Source organism: Schistocerca cancellata, chromosome 8 (assembly GCF_023864275.1).
Source record: "Schistocerca cancellata isolate TAMUIC-IGC-003103 chromosome 8, iqSchCanc2.1, whole genome shotgun sequence".
NCBI lineage: Eukaryota > Metazoa > Arthropoda > Insecta > Orthoptera > Acrididae > Schistocerca > Schistocerca cancellata.
The window spans coordinates 512,966,800-512,980,520 of NC_064633.1; positions in this window are offsets into that span (position 1 = coordinate 512,966,800).

A 13,721-nucleotide genomic window follows, 5' to 3' on the forward strand; every position below is an offset into this window, starting at 1 on the left:
TCCGAGACTCTTCGTAGAACGAGGGATTCGGAGGATTGCCTGTTCTGTAAAGTGGGGTAGATGACATCTGTGCCGAAAGAGCACACCGTTCATCGTACATTATTGAACATGGAGGTCTGCAGCAAACCACCCCTACGTGTTCACATGTTGGCTCAACGACACCGTCAATTACGACTGCAGTGGACACGGGATAATCGGGATTTGACTTTCGATCAATGGAAACGTGTTGGCTATTCGGATGAATTACAATTTTCTTACTAGGTAGAAGAATAGCGAAACTACTACTAGATGCTAAACTGTTGGACGTCCACAACTCCTCACAGAACTGAGATTTCCATAAACGCCGTCATCGAGGTGAATGGCGACTCGACACTTGCAGCACGCCACAGGCGCGGATGTACATACAGCAGAGTGCTGGTTGTTCTTTCCCTGCATCAATGTCACTGACGTTTTCTACATAGTCGTAACTGTATCACTGAGTGGACTATGTCTTCCAGAATGGGTTAACTGTCTTGTGTTCATGCATCCACACTTCAGCATCTAACCAGATGCCCAGGGGAAAATATGCGTCAATGGTTGCTCTTCTCACGTGTACTTGTAGGTACTAACCACCCTAAAAATATACTACTCCTGATAGCTATAATTATTAGTTTGAAAATGAAGTAAATACTGTTCTGAATCCCCAATAAAACTGAGTCTATGTATATACATGTAAGAACTCTTCCCAGGTCCCTGGAACATAATAGGCCAAATTTGACACAAAAATTCCTTCCCCTGAGAGGACTAACGTGTGGAGGTTTATAAAGCTCTAACTCTATTATTTACAGGGAGACAGATATGCGTTTTTAAAACCCCTGCCATATAGGCTACTCTGCATGACAGGTGTGTTGTGTGGGAATAACTGCAAAGCAGGGGCAAGAAACGGTTTTCCAGCACACAGCTTGCTGGCTGCAGAGCACTAGAAGGATTTGCATGGAAAGAAACAGGTTTTTGAACACTTGGCAGATATGCTTTGCTGCATAAAAGGTGTGCTGTGGGAGCAGTACCAGCATGCTTTATTGACCTGTTTTGCAAGAGCTGTATGCCTGGATTGATATCCCTTGGAAAAGGTTGACATGGATAGAGGAGAGGATGGATAGAGAGAGGGGGCAGTAAGGGATGGATAGGGGGGGAGGGGCAAGAGGGAAAATGAGAAGGAGTAATGGATGGACTGAGAGAGGGGGGAATGAGGTTAAGGACAGAGAGTGTGAGAGGAGCAGATGGAGAGAAGGAAGGGATGCTGGAGAGAGAGAGAATGGAGGAGAAAGAGAAGGACATAGAGAGGGGGTCAGATGATGTAGACAAAGAGGGGGCAGGAGTATATTGACAGAGGAAAGGTTGAGGAAGATATGTTCAGAGAGAAGGGGTGGAAAAGATGCACAAAGCTAGGGAGGAGAAAGAGATGAAGAGATTGAGAAGGAGACAGACACATAAAAGTGGGAAGATGATGTGGATAGACAGATGGAAAGGGGGAAGAGGCTATGAAGAGAGGGGCGGTGAAGGACGAATGTGTGCAACATAAGTGTCAAACGCATACAAGGGTGAAACTGCAGGAAAAAGGCAGGTGAACAACACAGGAGGTGCTCCAAAGCTCTAGCTCTAATATTTCTGGAGATAGGTACACATGAAATCTCTATCAGGCCCCTTTCCTCCCCACCCCCTCCCCCCAATAGAGAGGCAGTAAGGGATGGATAGGGGGGGGGAGGTTTATAAAGCTCTAACTCTTTTATTACCATTCTTCTTCAGACAATAATTTGTCATTTCCGAGATAGTGACTACCAGTACAGTACAACAAGTATGCTACCACTTTGGGGTTATACTCCTGGAGTGTACTCCATATTGTGAGGTCACCAGACTTCGGTAGTAGGTATGTACCACTGTATTTAATTTTAATTCGTCCAGTATGAAATAGCAAAATCTGGTCATCCCCTTTATACTTAGGTACAAATGCTATATTCATTACATCTCCGGTAAAGACTACTTAGTACATTGCATGACGTGGCAGACATGCGCTGACACGTCCAGACACTGAGCCTAAACACCCTTCACAGCTGCTCTACCATAACATACAGGATGCATACGATTGCCACGTGTTGGGAAGAGAGCACAAGTCAATGAGTCAAGTGTGATCCCATGCCAAACGCCAAAAATTTTTTTGCCTGTACCTCCGCCTCTATGGAAAAAAAACATTTTAAAGATATAGAGGAGCGGGTAACAGGAGATGCACAGAGACGGTGGGCAGGAGAAGCTGTAAAGGACGAGATGGACAGAGGCAGTAGGGATGGGATGGACAGAAAGAGTGGAGGCAAGAGGAAATGGGCTGAGTGCTGGGAGGAGGAGGTGAATAAGAGGTGAGAAGTTTGTGGGCAGATGTCCCATCTGTAATCATTTTCCTGAGGAATCCTATGAAACAAGTCTTGATGTATGGTGACAACTGTTTGTGTTATCCATTGTCCGATCTCGTTGATGTTTCCGGGAAGCTGAGGAACAAACACTCGGTGTTGAATGTAACCCCGTACAAGGAAGTGCACTTACGCGAAATCAGGTGATTGTGGTGGCTGGGATATTGTTCCACCACGTCTAATCAAAGTTGGCACATTCCTACAAAGATACAAAACATGGCGATGATAATGTGATGGCGCGACATCTTGCTGGAAAATAATTTATATTCCAGTGTAATAGAGGCAGTAGGTAATCTTCAACCATGTTCAGGTACGATATTCCAGTTACAGCTGACTCGTCAAAAAAGAATGGGCCGTAAATCTTGTTACAGCTTTACCTTGGGCCACCCATGTTCGATTACGTGACATGGTTCCTGCTCACCCCACATGCAGACTCATTTTACCCCAGGTATGGAAGGCGGCTTTGTCAATGAACAGAATTTTATTAAGAAGATCATCTATAGTCCCCATATTATTGAATATTTACACAAAAACTCAGCTCGTTTTTCGTTGTCATTTTCTCTTAAAGCTTCGAACAGTTGCAATACATATCTGTAATACCTTGCACTCTGTAACACTAGACATATTCGGTTCTAAGCTGGTGCATTCGTTGATTTGCCCAGACTACGAATGTACGACTGCCAAATGTTTTCATTTCTGTGTCAGATTCTACTGATCGACCTTGACTTGGCGTCCTGTGTGATACACAGTCTGTTTAGATGAAATAATTCTACCAATTAATAACAGTCTGCCTTAGAAGTGGTGGCTTGCGAAATTTAGTCATAAATAGTCTCTGAACAGTAATAATGGATGTGGATACTCTTAACCATAGACAACACTGTGCACAGTCTACATCATTATACAACTTCATGGTGACTGTTGGAGTAAATCATGAACTCCATCTACTGCGACCTTGAGGCATTAATAGTGTTAGGCAGGAATAAGGCTTGAAGGAAAAGATACTGGCAAAAATGTCTTTCTGCCCTGTATGACAGGTGTGCTGCGTGGGAATAGAATCGCCCTACCTTATCAGACCTGCTGTGTATGGGAGTCTATATATCAGGAACAAAAAAATACAATAGTCACAGATTGCTCTTCAGGGCTACACTTGTGGTGGATACAGCTGGGGGAAGATTGAGTTGGATAGAGGAGGGGATGGAGGGAGAGATGTGGTAGGAGGGGATGGATAGAGAAAGAGAGGGGTGGAGAAGATGGAGAAAAATAGAGAGTGAGGATCATGAAATGAGTAGACAGCGAGAATGGAGGATGAGTTGATTAGAAAGATAGGGGGAGCACGAGGTAGCAGTGGGAGGCTCGAGGAAGAGGTGGGTAGAGAGATTGGGGGGGGGGGTTAGTTGGATCAGAAGAAGGGTGCAGGAGGAGATGGACAGAGAGAGGGAGGTAGGATGGGCGAACAGGGAGGGGTGGGAGAAGGAGATGGATAAGGAGAAAGTTCAGGAAGAGGTGGATAGGGGGAACGGGATAGGATGATAGGATGAGGTGGACAGAGAAAAGGGAGAGGAAGAGACTGACAGAGATAGAGGGGAGAGAAGATGATAGAGAGACAGTGGGGAGTAAGTGATGAACAGAGAGAGAGAGAGAGAGAGGATGAGGGGGTGGACAGACAGACAGTGTGATTGAGATGGACAGAGAAAGAGGGGAGGAGAAGGTGAAGACATTAATGGAAGCATTAGGCAGACTGGGAGAGGGAGGGAGGAAGAAGTATATATATAGAGAGAGAGAGGGAAGAGGAGACGTTAGAAATATACGTGTTGAACGAGCGAAGCCGCAGGGAAAAGGCCAATGGTATTTAAAATTAGCTTTGTCTTTAGCAACATATAATCACATAGTTTGTCTAAGAGGATGAAACTGTTACACGAGTGTGGAAAACTGAATATAAAAAAAACAGGATTGTTGTTAGCTTTGGCGTGAAAAATAGGAAAAATAAATTAAGAGGAACGGAATGCATATTTTTCTGTGTAACAAGAAAATATTTGTTGGCTCTAATTATGTTTAGAAAAGATGCTTTACTGACATGGGAACCTTATGGACTGACACTCTTCAATTTATACATACTTAGACGATTTGACGCTCAGTGCCCAAACACTAGTTTACAAATTTTTGTACTTAACACCTTTCGAAACCATCTTTTTTTTATATTTATGAAGAATGGCCTTGTACTGCTTTAGGAAACTGATGTCGGGGCATTGAGCTTCAAATGCTATAGGTATGAAGAAAATCGAAGAGAACCAGTGCATAACGTGTCAGGGTTAATCGTTTACCGAGTTGTGTATAATCATTTCCACACAGGGATAAAAAGGCCTGTCTACTTCTCTGCTTTCTCAAACAGTTGGTAGCTTGGCAAAGGTGGTTTTATCATGGAGGTTTTTTTGAACAGCGCAGTACTTTATTTGGTATGTTCCTGTTGCAGGTGGTTTGCCGTTACCGTCTTCCAGTCTTAGAACTGACTTACCCAGCCAGATTTTGAGACCCTACAGTTTAGCATATACTTTTAGCACAGACTCGATTCCACGTTGCAATTTGGACTTAAGAAATCATTGCTAAATATGAAACAGAGGATGTATGACAAAAAATTAACCCTAGAATTGATTGAGAGCTGAACTCCACATGTTTGGTATTGAATTCCGTTATTAACCTATTGAGCTACCAAAATAAAATTGTAGTCCAGTACTTCTAGAGGAAATACTGCTCTGTGTGACACATGAGATCTACCACAAGACAGAGTGAAGGCACGTTCTCACATTATTGTCAAATCAGCATGTCTCGTATTTTCTCACAGCATTTTACTACAGTACCCGGTATAGCCGTTTGGAACCCACGGGTCAGTAAATCCACATCCGCCGGGCAGCTGTGTTCGAATCAGACGAGTACCTGCCCAATTTCGTCCGACCTGCCTCATTTCTTGTCAGTGCGTACGATGGTATCATACATATCCGGAGGGAAGGCACTAGCCAGAAACTCGACTTCACGGAACGGAATGGAACTTCAGATTATTCATCACTGTATTAAGTCCGATATACAGTGATAAAATTCTCTCCTGATTCCACGTATTTCAAATGATTAAATGTCCACGATCTTTCGGCCGAGTGCTCCTCGGCCACTGTCTGGCGGTGCCAGATGTGTAATTTCTGCCGCAGTCATTGTGTAATGATGCTGCCATCTGTGAAGTCACTGGTGTCCACTCCAGTCCCATATTCTCTTATGTTTTCTTTGTGAGCCTCCCCGCACTTTCTTCAACCCTCCAAGGCACACATATACAGGCTTACGTTTTGCCACTCTATAACTCAGTAACAGGAAAGACTATCCTGCTCCCATCGAGGAATAAAATGTATTCAGTCATCAAACCTCCGGCAAAAATTTGACATGTCATGAGACTTATGAAAGATGACGCGGGCCACAGAAAGGCATGGATGTATAAAATACCATGTGGGTACGGACAGTTTTATGTAGGACAGATTATCAATGAACACGAGGGTTGTTTAGCTTGAAAAATCAGCGGTAACAGAACGTTTTCTGGGAAACAGTCAACGATTTGCATTCCTCGAGACATCTACTAGTAAATGGACAAGTGGTTTCTGGGATAGATTTGTAAAGGTAGCGATCAAGGTAAAATAGTCTAATAACACACTGAATAAATATGGTAGCCTGCAGCTAAGCACAGCTAGCGACTTGGTAATCGGCAGGTTCAAGCAGGAGCGGCGGGTGTACAATGTAAACAATATCACACGTGTCGTTGAAGTCGGTATCTGTGACTCTTCAGACGGCAGTGCCACTGTATAAGGACGACAGCAGTAACCTCATGACGGTAACCACTTGACGCAGGAGCGCACAGCTGAAAGCTCGTGGACTTTGAACCACCTGACACGGTTGGAAACTTCAGAAAATAATGTCGTTCCACAGTGCAAACCAAATGGCAGTGTTACTACAAACCATTAATGGAACAGAACGGGACTCTGCGACAAGGATTCTCGGGAAGAGAGTTTTAACGTTGATGTTGGTTCATCTGCTGACATTTGAAGTAGGTGAAACGATTCTCATTAAAAACAAATTTAGTGATGAAAAAGACAGCCCGGTCAAAGGGGAAGAAATTTGACATCATTTGTTATTTTCTGCCTCATTCTGTATGCAGACGAGAAAAGACTGGTGCTTGGTAAAAATAAACTCAATAGCGCCAAACCACTGAACTATTGACTTTCATACAAGGAATGGTAAAAACAGGTTATGCCGCTAGTGGGCAGGTTTACACGCCAGTCTGTAACGATTTAGATGTGCAAACGATCTGTTGCTCCACTATAGAACAGTAACAAAATGGAAAATGTAATGCGAAAATTTGAAATGATACACAAAGCCCACGAAATGTGTGAGTTGTAAAAAACATTTCTGTCCCTCATGGCACACAAAGGAATTTTGTGGAAAATATTCACGATTTTCATGGCAGACACCACTTTCTATAATAACAAAAGGAAATGTCTGTACATCATAGAATATTTAATTGTTGGTTTCCTACAATTGGTGAAGTGTCGCATCGCTATTTTTGACTGCTGCTTCAGACTTGATTGGCCGTCTTGCTCATCGCAGTGGGAGTCTTGCACCGTTAAAAAGGCGGCACTGTGTCCAATAAAGAAATACGCCCCCGGCTCCTTCAGAAGCGCTGTGCTGCTCCAAGTCTCTCATCGGTACTTCTTAGACGCACCGTCTCTGCTCACCATCCCCCTCTCTGCCTCTCTTGCCCTTTCTTACCCTTCCGCTCACAGTCTTAAAACAGGTTTAATAACCGAGCCTTTAGGGAAATTCTAGAGTTCGTTAATTTTTCTGTTTGATGCTATTCAAGAGAGGATATAATGCGCCCTCGAAGACTAATTATGAAATTTATTTTGGCCCGTAGCAGCGCGGCTCTTGCGAGGAACGGCAGCAGCAGCAGCCATCTTATAAAGTTGGCGGTCGCTCGGGAAAGCCCCGGGCGTTTCTTTGTCCCCCGAAAGAAGTGCTGTAGTAATTGGCTGAGAAGGGGTTACAACCCCTCAGCTCGCGGGCCTGTCTTCTTTATGCAAATTGTTCCGGCTACCTATAAGGGAGAGAGAGCGATGCTTGTCCACGCGAAGCTTGATGTTCGGCAGTGGACGGCAAAATTCAGAACGCTGAGACCTTTCTATAGTAACATGTGCTCAATTGTATAAAGAGATCGCCGGAAATGGAAATTGGTGTATTGTGTGGCACTGCTGCAACTTTACGTAAAAACGAGCTCCCCGCCCAGGCCCTGAAGGGCCAAGGGATGTCGACTGGCCGCAATGTCATCCCCTGCTGCACGACTTGATGTGGATTCGGTATGGAGGACATGTGGTGAAAACGCCATTCTGAAACTTCCTGGAAGATTAAAACTGTGTGTCGGACCGAGACTCGAACTCGGGACCTTTGCCTTTCGCGGGAAAGTGCTCTACCAACTAAGGTACCCGAGCACGACTCACGCCCCGTCATCACAGCTTTACTTCTGCCAGTTCCTCGTCTCCTACCTTCCAAACTTTACAAAAGCTCTCCTGCGAACCTTGCAGAACTAGCACTCCTGAAAGAAAGGATATTGTGGAGACATGGCTTAGCCACAGCCTGGGCGATGTTTCCAGAATGAGATTTTCACTCTGCAGCGGAGAGTGCGCTGGTATGAAACTTCCTGGCAGATTAAAACCGTGTGTCGGAACGAGACTCTAACTCGGCTGTGAGGACGGGGCGTGAGTCGTGCTTGGGTAGCTCAGTTGGTAGAGCACTTTCCCGCGAAAGGTAAAGCTCCCGAGTTCGAGTCTCGGTCAGACACACAGTTTTAATCTGCCCGGGAGCTTCATATCAGCGCACACTCCGCTGCAGAGTGAAAATCTCATTCTGAACACACCATTATCCCGCCCGTTTTGCCATTTTTCTGCACCTAGCAGCGCTTCCTCTCAATCAAGTAGCTCCTCTGTTGGCATTTTGGGCCTGAGTGCACCCTGTACGTCTTTAGGTATTGGGAGCATGAAACAGAGGTAACAGTTCAGTATTGTTCTATAATGGTTGTACTTTATTTAGGGAGGTCTCGTTTGTATACGAAATGAAACTACTACTGTCCCACTTAGATAATAGAGAGACAGAGGAGCATAGTTGTTATTACTACAAATGCGACCGATCCTAAAATACTGCTCATGTATGTGGGACTCGTACCAATTAGAACTAACAGGAACACTTATGGTCCAAAACGTTATGATCACCTACTCAAAAGCGTGTTAGACCACTTGTGGAACGCAATTCAGCAGTGATTCTGCGTGCCACGGATTCGACAAGTACGTGATAGGTTTCCAGAGGTTTGTGGCACCAGATGCCTGCGCACAGGTCATACGCTTCCCGTAACTTACGGGCGGTTGGTTTGTGGGCGCGGAGGTACCGCCCGATGGCCTCCCAGTTGGGTTTAATCGGATTCAATATGCCGAATTTGATAGCCAAGACATCAACGTGAGTTAACCATCATGCTCTTCAAACCATTGCAGCAAGATTCTGGCCTTGTAACACGGACATTTATCCTGCTGGATGATGCCATCACTGTTAAGAAAAATATCAATCATAAGGGTTTACAGGTGGCCCATAATAATGTTCATGTAGTCCACAGCTCTCATGGTGTCTTCGTTTACTACCGTAGATCCCAAGAAAGCCCAGACGAATGTACTGCATACCATAATAATGCTCCCACCGACCTGTGTCCGTTTGCCGGCCGGTGCGGCCGTGCGGTTAAAGGCGCTTCAGTCTGGAACCGCGTGACCGCTACGGTCGCAGGTTCGACTCCTGCCTCGGGCATGGATGTGTGTGATGTCCTTAGGTTAGTTAGGTTTTAGTAGTTCTATGTTCTAGGGGACTTATGACCACAGATGTTGAGTCCCATAGTGCTCAGAGCCATTCGGACCTGTGTCCGTGGCGCATTATATGTTTCGAGCAACCTTCGCCTGGATGACGGCGTATATCGACATGACCCTCGACCTGGTTTAACAATAAACGGAATTCACCCAACGAGGAGACACGATTCCATTGATCCATCGTCCAGTCTGGATTATCCCGTACACACTGTTATTAAGATGGCGATGTGGTTGGGTCAACATGCGATCACGTAGGGCAGCTATGCTGTGGGACACCATGTTCGACGCTGTGTGCCGAGCCTGCGCCAGTACAGCACTCAGTCGTCAGATCTGCCGCATATCGCCGCCTATCCTGCTTTAGAGAGCGGGCAAGCCTCCGATCCACGTGTTCAGTGACTCAGCTTCTTGTCGCCTACCCGTGGTTTCAGCATTCTTCAACTCCTTTTCCACAGACGCTCACGAGAGCAGGAAGCGAACAGCCGACCAGCTTCACCGTTTCCGAGATGCTCGCGCCGAGGTACTGGACCACAACAGTGCAGCCCAGTACCACCCATGCGATTTCCATGTTTTTGAAGTTCTGAAGAAAGAAATTCGCGCCATCGATTTGCTTCGTGCAAAGATCTGCTCGCGTGGATACAGTCATCGTCTCGCAGGCAACTGAAAACATGTTTCCACGAAGGCAGTGTCAGCCTTTCCTTACAGCAGGATAATTGTATTAACACTTATGGCAATTACTTTTGTAATACGAGTAATAAAGAGTTCACTTTCTTTTTTTCCATCTGGATCATTTTCATTTGACTGCCCCTTACGTTTCCCTAGCATTCTAGAACTTTTGAGCAGATCATACTCCGTTTTCACCGTAAGGTTGTAACCTCCCCCTCACTTACCGACCTTAATGACAGTGAAAAATGAAACCGCGTGTACCTAATGGGAGTTTTGGAAAAGCAATCGTCACCGAAGTTAACCTGTCGGTAAAGAGGGAGGAAAGGGTTACATCTAAATGAAAGGAAATGTTCTAATGAAACTGGTGGAAATTAATTTTGAAAAGGGGTAAAGTTAATAAAGAAAGTAAATGTGCAGCCGTTACGTTAACAATTAACTAGCGGTAATTAGATATTTGAGATTTGGGGGAAATCACGGTCGCCAGTCCTAAGGACAATTACTGTAGTAACTGAAAAAGAAAGGTTATTACACATATAATTAGCACTAGAAGCGTGGCAACTGAAGGTTGACACGTGTAGTGTGAAAACTGAAAGTTTGTCAGAAGTAATAAATTTCGCTACACCCTGACTTAATTAAGCATAAGAATTAATAAAACCGGAAAATCGAAAGTTAATTTAGTGACTGAAGTTAATAGTGAGCTTTCTTTCTGAAGCACATCGAAATTCAGTAAAATACGGTTAGTCTTGGACTACCTCAACAATCATTTCAAAAGCTACTTGAATCTACGCAATTCAGAAATAAGAGATTTAACTTTGAACTTGAATTAAATGATTCTGAACAATTAACAATAGTAAAATTTAGTACGTACCAAGCTGAGCTGCAGTCACAGGTAACTAAAATACGGTAACAAAACTCGCACTCTTAATTTGTGCTTGTGCAATCTAAATATTGTAGCCAGCTATAAATACTTTAATTGAAATTTGAAATTAAAGCAGTGAAATAGAATATTACTTTAATGCTGGCGTTTGAATTTCAATGACACTCGGGTTCATTCCGGAAAAGGAAGGGACCCTGCTTGGTAATGCAATTGGGACAATGAGCAACAAAGGTTCATGCTACGTTGCTGTAATTTTGTGATTTGAACAGTTTGAATTGCTGAGGTCTGCCATACAGTTCTAGAACTTTACGTGCGTCCAGTCTTCCTTGTTGGTTGATTGAAGGTTTGAAGCCGTCGATCGAGGAGGTTGCGACAGTCACTCATTGTCGGCCGTCGCTGTTGCAGAAGCTGGATGTTGGCGCGGCTTCTTCTCGACACGGTCACCAGACGAAACGGGCTCTTGATGTGCGCCAGCTAATGCTTCCCGTCCGCGACACCATGTCAGAAACTATCATCGCAAATCGAGCGCAATTACATGCTGCCAAACCCCGAAAGCGCGGCAACTCGCGGGAGCTTCACACAACACACCTGCTCCACTCGCTACTCCAGCCAGACTCCTTCTGCTCAGCCCGCGCTCCACGCGGCAGAGTTAACACTACCAAAGATCCACACACTTCGATTCTTCACACGACCTATCGACGTAATCGTTCGATAGCAGTCTTCCCTAGGCAAGACCCAGCGTAAAAATACAAATAATATTTACGAAACAAACCAATTATACATCGACATAAATGTATAATATATATATATATATATATATATATATATATATATATATATATATATATATATATATATATATATATATATACAAACAGTAAAACAATTACAATATACAAAGAGACAGAAATGTCATATCTTGAGGTAACAAAGCAAGGAAAGAAAATAATAGCACAATAGATGGAAATAGGAGGATATGCATTTCCGGCGTTACAAGGTCTTCTACTTATTTTCAGCTTCTGACACCTGTGCTCGCGAATCCTGTTCCAGGTCAGATGCTTCATAGTATGAAATCTTCCCCTTTCCACTTCTCCCAGCATTTTTATTCCTCTGCTTCGTAGTTTCTCCTCTTCCTCCCCTCTATCTTCGGCTGCTGTTGTTAGTAATTCCTTTAACACGCAGTACATGTCCTACGTTGTCTGCTTTCATGTTCTTAACGAAGTTTAGAAGAGTTTTTTCTTACCCACTCCCGAATTAGGAGAGTTTCTTTTACCCCTTCTTGAACTACACTGTTCCTTCTTTTATCCACCTATTTTATTTCCTCCGTTCTCGATCGAACCCATATCTCGAATTTTTAAAATTTTGTCTCCTTTTTTCTTCAACTAATTCAACCTTTGATAACCGAACAGCAAACACAACACATGAAGTCTTTAATGAGCTGTTTTCCTCGTTCCAACAGCAATTTGTTGCATCATAAGCCTTCCCGTTTCCAGAATACTTGCTTTGCCATTGAAATTCCTTATCATACTTGTTTTTCACTCTTCCAGCTACCAATGGGCGAGCTCAGCAAATATATGTAGTGTACAACCGGCTAAATCTGACTTTGTGTTGTTTTCATTTTAGGATATTTTTTGTCATGGACTCTCATCACCTCAGTTATCTTTGTCTTGATTTTGATTTCGTGCACTTGCAATTCCTGTTCAAGTCTGAACAGGCTCCTTTCAAGATGAATTATTTTATCTGCAGGCAGTACCATATCATCAGCAAATATGATGCTGTTGAGCTACCAGCCGCCGATGCTTATTCCTTCCTTCTTCTAGCGTCTTCGTTATCAAGTCTCCGATATACACTGCCTGATAAAAGAGTGAAGCACTTAGAAGATGTGGTCGGCTGCCAGTATAAGGTAGTAGAGGAATACTCCATCGAGTGATATGTAAATGTTCAGAGTGCCGTTCTCTGTAACAGGTAGAACGGTCACCAAAGTACATTAGCGTTGTTTGTGTTTAGTGTTATTACCAGGCCTATTAGGGTATATAAGGGACGTGAATGCTGCCATAATTTGAGTGGTTATTGTGACAAAGCACACGGAGACGGCGCGTTCTCTTTTGAGACAGCATTATCAGCATCTGACAGAGTTTCAAAGGGGCGTCATTATGAGGCCGCATTTGGCTGGCTGTGCGAATCGTGCAGTATCCAGATTTGTGGCGCATTCGGATGTGACAGACGTGCAATGTCAGACTACATGGGAACCTGAGAATAGGCGTAGTCATCGTCAAGTTGCCGATCCACCACGTCTGACCATTAGAAGCGGCGATAGCCGTATTGCCAAGCAGCGACACTGTAATCCCTTTCACATCTACGCCTGCCATCCGAGAACAAGTAACGGATTCCGTGTAATACTGTATGCCTTTCCGCACAATTGGTCAGCAACTGGCGGCAGCCTGACTAGGGAATTAGCTTCCCATGCAAAGGCAGCCGTTGACAACGCAACACAATCGGCTGACTGGAAGTATGCGCTGCTGATGAGTGGTATCATGTTGTGTACAGTGATAAATACAAGTACTACTCTACCACGGATGACCACCGGCGGTCAGTGTGGCAGCGAAATGGGCAGAGAGGCCATTCTTCCATTGTTTTGGAGAGGCATAGAGGTGCTGTGAGTGTCGTTATGGTGTGAGGAGCCACGTGGTACGACTTCAGGTCATGGCTAGTTGTGGCAGTGAGCTCTGACGACACATCCGTAGGTCACGGACAAAAAAAGTGGTTCAAATGGCTCTGAGCACTATGGGACTTAACATCAGAGGTCATCAA